The 11,791-nt window shown below is 43.7% G+C and overlaps 1 long non-coding RNA gene across 1 annotated transcript in view; it reads left to right on the top strand.

The window, feature by feature from the left end:
- Positions 1-304: 304 nt before the first annotated feature.
- LOC142104239 (uncharacterized) overlaps positions 305-11,791 on the top strand; it is an 82,239-nt gene continuing 70,752 nt past the window's right edge. Inside the window, exon 1 of the long non-coding RNA XR_012679539.1 lies at positions 305-451. This is a non-coding gene — a long non-coding RNA (uncharacterized LOC142104239). The remainder of the gene's footprint in view (positions 452-11,791) is intronic.

Below are 11,791 nucleotides of genomic sequence, written 5' to 3'. Positions count from 1 at the left end.
GCTGTTCATGCACTTTGCTAGAAAATCTAGCCTCTGAGTTGGATATAGATAATATTTTTTTATTTTATTATTATCATCCAGCCATGGACCGGAGCACATGACTAGTGACTCTTTTTGCATTCTCCGCTGAAGACGCTGCTATTAGGATGTCTGGGTAAAGCCATACCAATATGCCTTCCTTTCTCAGTTTCCTTATGACCACAACTAGAATTTTGGTTAAAGTCCATGGTGATGACTTCCTTATTGCTAAGTGTTTGTTTATACTGTTTCAATTGACGCGAGGATCATCAAAGCTTCTGTGCACGAGCTACTGCTTGAGAGGAACCACTTTCATTAGAACTGATTTCCTGTCCAGACATAATAGTGGTGCGCACCAATCAAGGATACAGCCCGAATCCATTAGCCGCTGGAGCGGTAAAGAGGCAAGTGGTGTCTCTGTTCTCCTCCTGAGGTGGGTAAGCAATTTAAGCCTGAAATACATCGCTGGCTAACCACTTTTAAGATTGTTATCACGGACTTTTAGTGTCTTTTGCTATACCTCTGACACGGAGGAACAGTGTTTAAACTAGAGATGGTCACTGACCCCCGTGTTTTGGTTTTGGATTCGGTTTTGGATCTGGATTACCGTCGTGTTTTGGTTTTGGTTTTGGTTTTGCAAAACCGCCATTGCGTGTTTTGGTTTTGGTTTTGGTTTTGTTTGGTTTTGTTTTGCTATTTTTTTGGAAAATCCATGTTTTTGGGCCTAAATTAACCCAATTTAGTGCTCCAACTGTTTTAGAGACAAGTAATCTAATTGTTGAGGTAATAAATCATCCAAAAAAACAGTTTAATTCTTCGTTGGTAGGCCTATTCTACACACAAAACAGATTGTCTTCCTCTCCATCTATGCATATTGGCAATGCAGCCATCGTCTTTGAATGTATATTACACCCTACATTTATAGTTAAATATGTAAAGAAATGGAAAAAGCCAGTTTGGTTTCTGTCTCTCAAGGCCCCCCTCCACTTGTATAAAATACCAAAAAATTCAGCCATTATAGACTGTACAATATTAATTGACATGGAGAAAGCCAGTTTGGTTTCTGTCTCTCTAGGCCCCCCTCCACTTGTATAAAATACTAAAAAATTCAGCCATTATAGACTGTACAATATTAATTGACATGGAGAAAGACAGTTTGGGGTCACTCTGTCTCTCTAGGCCCCCCTCCACTTGTATAAAATACCAAAAAATTCAGCCATTATAGACTGTACAATATTAATTGACATGGAAAAAGCCAGTTTGGTTTCTGTCTCTCTAGGCCCCCCTCCACTTGTATAAAATACCCAAAAATTCAGCCATTATAGACTGTACAATATTATGAAAAATGGACAAAGCCAGTTTAGGGTCACTCTGTCTATGACACCCTACCCTTAAGGATAAATTGCCCTAACAGCAGCCTTTCAAGATGGTATGTGATATGGAAATGCCACAAGTCCCTTTCCTCTTTGGGGGTAGATTGCACCCTACACTTACATAGAAAGTTTTAAAAAGATGTTATCGGCATCATCTTCAGCTTAATCCTCACCCTCATCAGTGTGTACGTCATCATCACAGACTATCAATTCATCGCCGCTTGAATCCGCCATTAGAGAACAGTCAGTGCTTGGATGTCTTGGATGGTGAAGGCCTTCCTCGTGGAAGATGTAGTTCATTTTTATAAACATCATTTTCTCCACATTTTTGGGAAGTAACCTTCTACGACGATCACTGACTAAGTTCCCTGCTGTGCTGAACACTCGTTCAGAGTACACACTGGAGGGTGGGCAGCTTAGGTATTGCAAAGCAAGTTTGTACATGGGTTTCCAAATGGCCTGCTTTTCTTCCCAGTAAGGAAAGGGACTGTCTGACATTTCCATATCAACTACCGCTTGAAAGTAATCCTCCACCATCCTTTGCATGTTTATACTCATATTGGATGGAGTTATGGGCAAAGTGACACATTTTTTTGAAAAATCCTTCAAACCAGCCCAGATGTTAAATTGTTCTGGTCTGCCCCCTGTGTCTTCCCTGCTTCTTTTTTGGAAATTTAATTTTTTACGAGCAACAGCTTGAGAAAGTGAAGGAGGACACGTCGTCAAGCCGAGGCCCAGTTCAGCGGCCAACTTGCTGAGCAATAGCTCCTTGCAAAAGTTCACATCTCGCTCATTTACAAGTAAAGACTCAATGTAGGTTTTAAACCTTGGATCAAGCACAGTGGCCAAAACGTACTGATCCGAGTTCAAGATCTTAATAACTCGAGGATCATTGTGAAGCGAATGAAGTACTTGATCGACAAGGCCAACATACTTTGCTGAATTGCTTGCTTTCAGCTCCTCCTTCATTTTCTCAAGCTGCTTTTCCAATAGTCTAATTAAAGGAATGACTTGGCTCAAACTAGCAGAGTCTGCACTGACCTCACATGTCACAACTTCAAATGGTTTCAGCACCTTGCACAGCACTGAAAGGATTCCCCACTGTGCAAGAGTGAAATACATCCCCCCTCCTTTCCTAATGTCATGACTTGTGCAATATGCTTGGATGGCTTTGCGCTGTTCCTCCATCCTCTGAAGCATGTACAGGGTGGAATTCCACCGAGTTACCACCTCTTGCTTAAGTTGGTGGCAGGGCAAGTTAAACTGCTCTTGGAGCTGCTGTAATCTCCTACATGCTGTGGCTGAATGCCTGAAATGGCCTGAAATTTTACGGGCCACCGAAAGCATCTCCTGCACCTCACGGTTATTTCGTAGGAAGCTCTGCACCACCAAGTTGATGGTGTGAGCAAAACAGGGAATATGTTGGAAACCACCCAGCTGTAATGCTCGCACTATATTGTTGGCGTTATCTGAAATGACATACCCTGGGGAGAGTCCGAGTGGTATAAGCCATGCATCAATCACATCTCTCAGTTTGCGTAACAAATTGTCAGCCGTATGCCTGTTAGTGAAGCCGGTGATACAAAGAGTGGCCTGCCTGTGACAAATGTTACGTAGTGGTGTACATGCTGCTGCTGTTCCTGCTGGTGAAGGTGAATGACCAACCCAGTGGGCTGTCACAGTCATATAGTCTTTGGTTTGGCCACTTCCACTTGTCCACATATCTGTGGTTAAGTGAACAGTGGGCAGAATGGCATTTTTCAGCGCAATCTCTACATTTTTACACACTTTTTGGTATAGTTGTGGAATAGCTTTACGGGAGAAATGGTGTCGCGATGGAATTCTGTAACGCGGACACAAAACCTCAATTAACTGTGAAAAACCAGCTGCGTTTATTGTGGAGATTGGACGCAGATCTAACACTAACATTGCAGCCATGGCGTCTATGATTCGCTTGGCGACTGGGTGACTGCTGTCATATTTGCTTCCCCTCGCAAATGATTGTTTCACAGTTAATTGCTGAAATGTAGGACTGCTCATTTTATTAACCTGCCTCTGGGATGACGATTCACCCCCAGCAGCAGCAACAGCAGCAGCAGGACTAACGCTTTCTTCAGAGGAATCAATAATAGCGCCGGAGTCATCCAGCCTTAAGTGGGATGCCGGGCTAACTCCGAGCGCTACTGAGGATATTGATGAGGATGGTGTGGTGGGTGTATTTTGTAGCCGTCGGTATGTCGGTGAGCGGAGGGTCTTAGCTGATGAGGGAGTGCTTGTATTCTTTTGGGAAGAACTTTCAGCTTTTCCCAACACTTTGCCATGAACTCTCGTTAAATGGCGTAACATAGACGAGGTTCCAAGATGGTTAAGGTCCCTCCCTCGACTGACTGTGGCTTCACATACACTACAAATGGCTATACAATTGTTGTCTGGATTTGGGTAGAAATAATTCCACACATAAGAAGTGGATTTTTTTGTTTTATGCCCAGGCATGACAATGGCCTTTTTCTTGTCACGTGCCAGAACTGCTGCCACTGGTGCAGGACTTACACAAACAACCTCATCCTCATCAACATCCTCATTAGCGCCCTCGTCGCCTACACAAATCTCCCCCTCATCCTCTTCTAATTCCAAAGTGGCATCCTCAATTTGGGTATCACCGGCTACACTCGGGCTATTAAGGCACACATCAGCAGAATGCTCACGATTAGACATCCCACTGTTGGATGGACTCTCCACAGGGATTGTTGTCATTTGTGAATCAGAGCAAATATTCTCCTGTAATGCCTCACTGTTATCTTGCAGCTCGGCTTTGACGCGTAACAGTAGTTGTGCACCAATTGTAGGCTGGGTAACTTTTTGGGATCTGCCACTAATAGCCAAAGGTGAAGGCCTCATTCTCTCTTTGCCACTGCGTGTGTAGAATGGCATGCTTGCAATTTTTTTTTTATCGTCACTTAACTTTTGCTCAGTTACACTTCTTTTTCGCTTCAATACAGTAAATTTTTTTTGGGTTTTTGTTTTTTGCACTAATTTGAAAACACTCTGTTGTTTGACATCGCCTTGGCCAGATGACATACTGGGAACACTAACATCAGGACTGGTGACAGAACCTGGTTGCTCATTCAGATCATATGTGGACTACTTTGAATCCATTCTGAGCGCAAACCACTGGGGAGTGCTAAAAATTATTTAGTAGATACTGCTGACAGTTATGACTTTTGACAGCCAGAAATATTAATGCACAATTAGGAAGGACACCCCAAAAGCACTGAGGAGTGCTAAAAATTATTTAGTAGATACTGCTGACAGATATGACTTTTGACAGCCAGAAATATTAATGCACAATTAGGGAGGACACCCCAAAAGCACTGAGGAGTGCTAAAAATTATTTAGTAGATACTGCTGACAGATATGACTTTTAACAGCCAGAAATATTAATGCACAATTAGGGAGGACACCCCAAAAGCACTGAGGAGTGCTAAAAATTATTTAGTAGATACTGCTGACAGATATGACTTTTGACAGCCAGAAATATTAATGCACAATTAGGGAGGACACCCCAAAAGCACTGAGGAGTGCTAAAAATTATTTAGTAGATACTGCTGACAGATATGACTTTTGACAGCCAGAAATATTAATGCACAATTAGGGAGGACACCCCAAAAGCGCTGGGGAGTGCCAAATATGAAGAAAAAATAATAAACCTCTATCCTCCTCTCTGCACTAGCGATTTTGGTTAGAGCAATTGCAAGAACAATATTGTATTCTCTGTCCCTGCTCTAATTAGCCTATGACTACACCCTGCTGTCTCCCTCTGTCAAATGGCGATGGATTGCTGTGGAGGCGTGTATTTATAAAGTTGAAGTATCGCGAGAACCGAGCCCCGAGATCCGACGACATCACAATGACGTTCGACCTCGATTTGGATTCGGAATGGGCGGGAGAGTACCGAGCTGCTCAGCTCGGTACTCGGATACCCAAAGTTCGGGTGGGTTCGGTTCTCGGAGAACCGGACCCGCCCATCTCTAGTTTAAACGAATTGACTGACACTGAGTATCATATTGTCGGACATATCAAATCTGTGGAATTATTTGGACTTTCCATTGTCTGAGGAGTACTCATTGTATGATCTATACATACATGTCTATACATGTCCTCATTGGAATTGGCCACATGGAATGAAAATATGTTTCATATATCATGATATTAAGTCAAAATATAGAGTTTGTTAATTGCAGTTCCTAAGGAGCATTCTTTGGACATTGTCTACATATTCCAAGCAATTGATGAAGGGTGATTATTTTTATCTCTACTTGTAAATTTATATATGCACATGTGAGATTATGATGGTCTAGCGTTATATCGCAATTACATTTTAAATTATGTTTCATAAGAAGTCATTTTGCGCATTCTTTTTTCCTCTCAATATTGTGTTCTAAGGAGATTTAACATGGTCTCCATTGAATTGCTGCATCTGACTCCTTATATTAATTATTTAATATTCAATTATTTTAGCGCCAGAGATCTGGTGAGTTTTTTTGTAAAGTCCTTGGTGATGTTGATAATAAGGGGAGACACTTGCACTCAGGGCCACCCTCAGGGGAGGAGAGGGGTATAGCTGTATGGGGCCCCACAGCAGAGTGGAACCCCACCAGTCCTGCACCCAAAAAAAGGTATTAGGGGTGGGGGCCTCCACAATGAATTAAAGGAGGTAGCGAGCGCCATTTCTAGGCAGCAGCTGCGTCTAAGATGGAGAGTTGGTGTGGGGAGAGAACTCTGCAAGCAATTAAGAATGCAGCGGCGGGCACCCTTGAAGGCAGCATTTCTGCCTCTGCTCCCAAGATGTCGGGGTCCCACAGTTGCCACTATGTCACTCACCAGACTGTGAGTGCTTCTTCCCGTGTGTTTAGGAACCGTGGCCGTCCACCATCCTGAGGGTCTGCGCATGCGCAGCCCTTTCAAAACCTTCAGTACCTGTTCCTTTAACTTAATTGGCTGATCAGGCAACACTCCCTATTTAAAGCACCTGCTGTCCATACCTCGTTGCCTGATCTTGGAGTCTCATTCCCCATGAGCCTCTGAAGGTGTTCCTGTGTTTCCTCGTGTATTCAGCGCTGCTGATTCCTGTGGTTTCCAGACCACTTCTACTCCTGTGGTTTCCAGACCACTTCAACTCTCCTGTGTTTCATCGTGACTGTTAGCTGATCCCTATCCGCTGCCTCCGTGCACTACAGTCTTCAGACCACTTCAACTCTCCTGTGTTTCATCGTGACTGTTAGCTGATTCCTATCCGCTGCCTCCGTGCACTACAGTCTTCAGACCACTTCAACTCACCTGTGTTTCATCGTGACTGTTAGCTGATTCCTATCCGCTGCCTCCGTGCACTACAGTCCTCAGACCACTTCAACTCTCCTGTGTTTCATCGTGACTGTTAGCTGATTCTTATCCGCTGCCTCCGTGCACTACAGTCCTCAGACTACTTCAACTCTCCTGTGTTTCATCGTGACTGTTTGGCTGATTTCTATCTGCTGCCTCCGTGCGCTACAGTCTTCAGCTCATCTCAACTCTCCCGTGTTTCCTCGAGACTGCTACAACTGATTCCTATCCGCTGCTCTCCGTGCTCAAACAGTTCCAGCTCAGCTCTACTCTCCCGTGTTTCATCGTGGCTGCACCTGCTGGTTGCTATCCGCTACCTCCGTGTACCTGCAGAGTCCTGCTGGCTGCTACTCCTCAGTTCTACTCGTGTCTGCAGCAGCTGATCCGCTCTCCGTGCTTCTCAGTGTTCCTGCTGGTGTCTACTCGCCAGTCTGCATCGGATCTGCGCCTCACTGCTTTCATCCCGTCTAGACCATCGCTACTCTTCAGGGTCCTCCAGGAGTCCAGTTCTACATACTACTGCTTCCTGAGTATTTGCTCCCCTGCTGGTCTACCTACCTGTGCGCTGCACCTACTTGATTACTGCTTCACCCTCCAGGGACTTCGCATCCTGCCGGCCTCCAGCCATTCAGGTATCTCTGCACTCCTGTCTGACAGCCTGCTCCTGAACCACGGTATGCATACTTCTCATTGACTGTGCTGGTGTATTGCATATCTTGCTGGACTGAGTTGTTCTCCTCTGGAGCTTACTATCCGCTGAGACTTTTTGCCATCATTGACTGTGTTATCTTTTGCCCGGATAGTTTCTATGACTTTGTATTATTGCAGTGCTGTTCAGTCATTACTATATTGTGCATGTCATTGTGGATCAAGTTCAAGGTGCCCGTGTATCCTCTGTATTGCAGTCTCTCCCCGTGCTCCTCCTCACATATATATTCAGTGGTACAACTTGCTAGAGGCAGACCACTGATTCCTGTTTCCAGTGTCACCTGTTCCAGTGTCCTCTCACATAGCAGTGGTACAACTTGCTAACGCAGACCACTGACTCCCCGGATACCTTCACCTGGATCCCATTCCTTCACCCAGACAGCGGTACAACTTGCTAAACGCAGACCGCTGACTCTCATCACCTCCTCGTTTCTGTTGGACATTCCTCCTCACTATAGCAGTGGTACAACTTGCTACCGCAGACCACTGACTACCCTCACGTGTCCTTTGTCCATTCAGTTCCTCGTGTATTACTACATATATATTACCAGTGCTGCTAGTCATAGACTTTCCCGAGCATCTCTATCATCTGCTGTCTCCTGTTCCATGATCACCCCGCTACCAGAGTACCATATTACCATCTATACTCCTCTGGTAAGCTTACCACCTGGTGATCCCTGGGTAAAGACTCCTAGTGCCCGTGACACACTATTTGCTCCAGTCCCAGCCCTTAATAAAGTCACATCACTATCAATAAAGAGGAGCCGAAAGGAGACAGCAAGAAGACACAGAGATAAATAAACTACTGCAGGGGTTAGAAGGAACTGGGGATAGGGGGTGATTGTAGAGAATGTGGGGGGGGGCACAAATGTTGGGTAGAGAATAATTTAAAAATGAAGGTGGAGTGAGAGAAAAAAGGAGAGAGGGCCTGCCTGTTACATTTTTAATGGGCCCCACCATTTCTGGTGGTAGACCTGCTTGCACTGATAGTGAATGTTGAATATCACAAATCTGAAAAAAATTGGTGTGTTTGGTAAATTGGAATGTGCATCCTTTAAATCTAGAGTAATCTGAAGACCTCCACTATAAAAATCTTTAAATATAAACCTTTCCCTTTTTGTGCTTCTGGAACTCTGCAATTGACTTTGATCCAAAAACATTTTTAGATTTTGACTCATTATTACTGATGATCTTTGGACTATTCCTTGTGAAGGTTATGATTGGAGTTCCTATCTGTAATCTTGCTATATTGAAGATAGCAACCAATCATTTGCTGTGGTTGATGCCCATTCTGCCAAAAAGCCTATAAATTGTGTCTCCTGCTTTGACATCTACCATAGAGTGGGTATCATAGCCATCATTGGAAAAAAGGTTTGCAGAGCCTCACAGCTCCTTGACTCTGCTTGTTAAAAAAGTGCCTTGAAGTGCTAGACTGATAGTGTCTTGTGTAATCTTTTCCAGGTCTGTAAAGGCTTGCTTCCTGATAATCTGACCATGGGTTTGAACCACCAGAGTACCTCAGAGGAAACCTTTTAGTAGGCCCAATGTCACTCACCAGATTTCCAGACCTAGAGTTAGGCCAATTGTCCCTCTGCTGGCGCCTGTGCTGCGCCGTGGCCGTCCGCTATCTTGACTGTGGTTCTGCACATGTGCAAACCTGGAGGGTCTTTTATAACTTTCCCTTTAATTGTATTGGCTATCTGTGACAGGATGGACCGCCTATGCCACCCTGTCTTTTGTTGCTGGGAACCGGCTGGTTTTACTTTGCCACCGTTCCCTTTCGTTATCCAAAAAGTGCCCTCTTGCCGCAGTAGGAGGGGCTTTCACAAGCTGCCACCACTGGACTCCTATACTGTCATCCAGTACCGGGTTTCTTCTCGGTCACTAACGCTGCTAACGTGTCTCGTTGCTGGTGTACCCGGACTGGTACTCCTGACCTCTTACTATGGATCAGGGATGCTGTTCATGGATCCCCACTGGCCTATCACACTAACCAGGGCTGCAGGTAGCAGGCAGGCGATGGTACTGAAAGCGCTTGGGTCCAAACCGCAGAGACAGCCGGAGAACGGATTAGATTTTAGGGTCTAATCTGTAAATCACAGGAAAACAGCAATATTGAAGATGATTCCAAGCAGGTCTTTGAAGCAAGATGGTTTATTTGCTCACACACACTGGTGGAAGGTCCCAGTGTGATCAGGTCAGATGACAATTCAGAAGAACCTCTATATTGCTCACAGAGCTCATCTTTTTTACAGTTCAGAAATAGTCTATTTTTAGAAACAGGATATACTCTACTGACACCAACAGAAATTTACATGCATTTCAAGGCTAACAAAATTTACACTTATCTATGAAATTTACTCTGGCAAAGGCCACACAGTAACGACCCCCTGCTGGGCCTTTGGCCAGAGCAGGCATGACACTTCATCACAAAACTTTGTTAGCACTTTCTGCTTTCAGACTTTAAACATATACCTTAAACATGAATGCATTTCCTCTCACTAAGATATGCAAAAGGCTTTCAAAACAAAGACTTATTGTATCAGATATATACATCAGAAATAGGCATTTCCTATAGCAAGGTTAGACAGAAAAAAACAATTTTTTTACCCTGGTCTCAGAGATAACGACTTCCTATCTTACACTAAACAAGAATAAGTGCAAATGCAATTAAATAAATAAGTGCCCTGCGCTATTCGCTTTAAATACATTTTTACTAAAAGTTATTTAATAGTGCTCCAGTCACACTATCCATTAGCCTTTTCCCTATTTAAAGCACCTCTGACCCCTCCTTAATTGTCTGATCTTGATTCTCACCTCCTCGTGTCAGCTGTGCATCTCACCTGTTGGCCGGCTACTTCTCAGCCACATCCGTGGTAAACCTGCCTCCCACTGTATGCTGTAGTGACCGCTGCATCTCAACTGTTGGCCGGATACTTCTCAGTCACATCCGTGGTAAACCTGCCTCCCGCTGTATGCTGTAGTGACCGCTGCATCTCACCTGTTGGCTGGATATTTCTTAGCCACTTCCGGGGGTAAACCTGCCTCCCGCTGTATGCTGTAGTGACTGTTGCTTCTCACCTATTGCCCGGATACTTCTCAGCCACATCTGTGGTAAAGTTATCATTCATTGACTTTGTTCTATTATCGTTTTCTCTAATCATTGCTGGCCATCTTCTATGTTAACAGTGGTGAAGTTACTTCTGGCTCACCAACACTGCCGTGCTGTATTTCTCTGGATGGACTGACTCCATTAGCCGCATATGGGATAACATTACCTCTGTTTGTTTATCCCATAGTTTTGTTTCATTTCTTGGTCTGTCCGGGCAGTTGTTGCTACAACCATCATATATATATATATATATATATATACTATTGTTCTTCTAAGTATCATTGCATCATTATTACCGTCTATCTCTATAGTAAGCTGTACTCAATTGCTCTGCTGCACTCTCTTAAGGACCGCGGCCTGCGTAGTGACGCCGCAGAAACCCGCACACTCTTGCGGGGGTCCCTGGAGAAGACCAGTCACTACGTTAGACTCCGCGGCTCAAGAGTATTGATAACAACTGGCAGAAAGCTGGGTCGAGAACTCTAGTGACCGTGACACCCAATATGGGGAAGTCAGTCTGATTTTCCTTCAGATAATTTTGAAATAATAGCATCTAATATTTGCCCATACAGATAATCCCCTTCGAATGGGAGTGATATCAATTTATTCTTAGACTGTAATTCCACCATCCATGGGCATAGTCAAAATGCTTTTTTTTTTATAATGACTAAGGAAGCCCTGGTCCTAAATGCTAGTATAATTGCATTCAAGGATGCGTCACACATTTTATGATATCAATTGAATATCTTGGATTATGTTTTTGGCTGTTTAGAATCTTTGAGAGAAAAAAAATTGTGTCCAGACCCTATCCCTGAAGTTGAGATTTTTTATATTAACTTTCAGATAGAAATAGGATCTTTTACAATAAATCCAATTTCTATCTACTTCAATTCAAGGGACCTGTAATAGAGTTTTTACAAGAATACAATGGATGAATTCAGAATTGTATGTGATAAAGCAGCTAATGAGCCTTACAGAGATAATTTGACATCTCTTGAAAGGAAAGCGTTAAAGGAATTTATCCAGGATCCAGGGATTATTGTTAAATCAGCAGGCAAGGGGGGAGATTTGGTCATCCAAGATGTAAATGACTATCATTGTGAGGCTATGAGATAGCTGAATAATGGTCTTTTCTACACTAGGTTGGAGAAATATCCTACTTTGATTTTTCATAATAATCTAAGGCATTTATTAGATGCTA

Source organism: Mixophyes fleayi, chromosome 10 (assembly GCF_038048845.1).
Source record: "Mixophyes fleayi isolate aMixFle1 chromosome 10, aMixFle1.hap1, whole genome shotgun sequence".
Lineage (NCBI taxonomy): Eukaryota > Metazoa > Chordata > Amphibia > Anura > Limnodynastidae > Mixophyes > Mixophyes fleayi.
The sequence above is the reverse complement of the archived record's forward strand: the minus strand, read 5'-3'. Positions and strand labels throughout refer to the sequence as shown.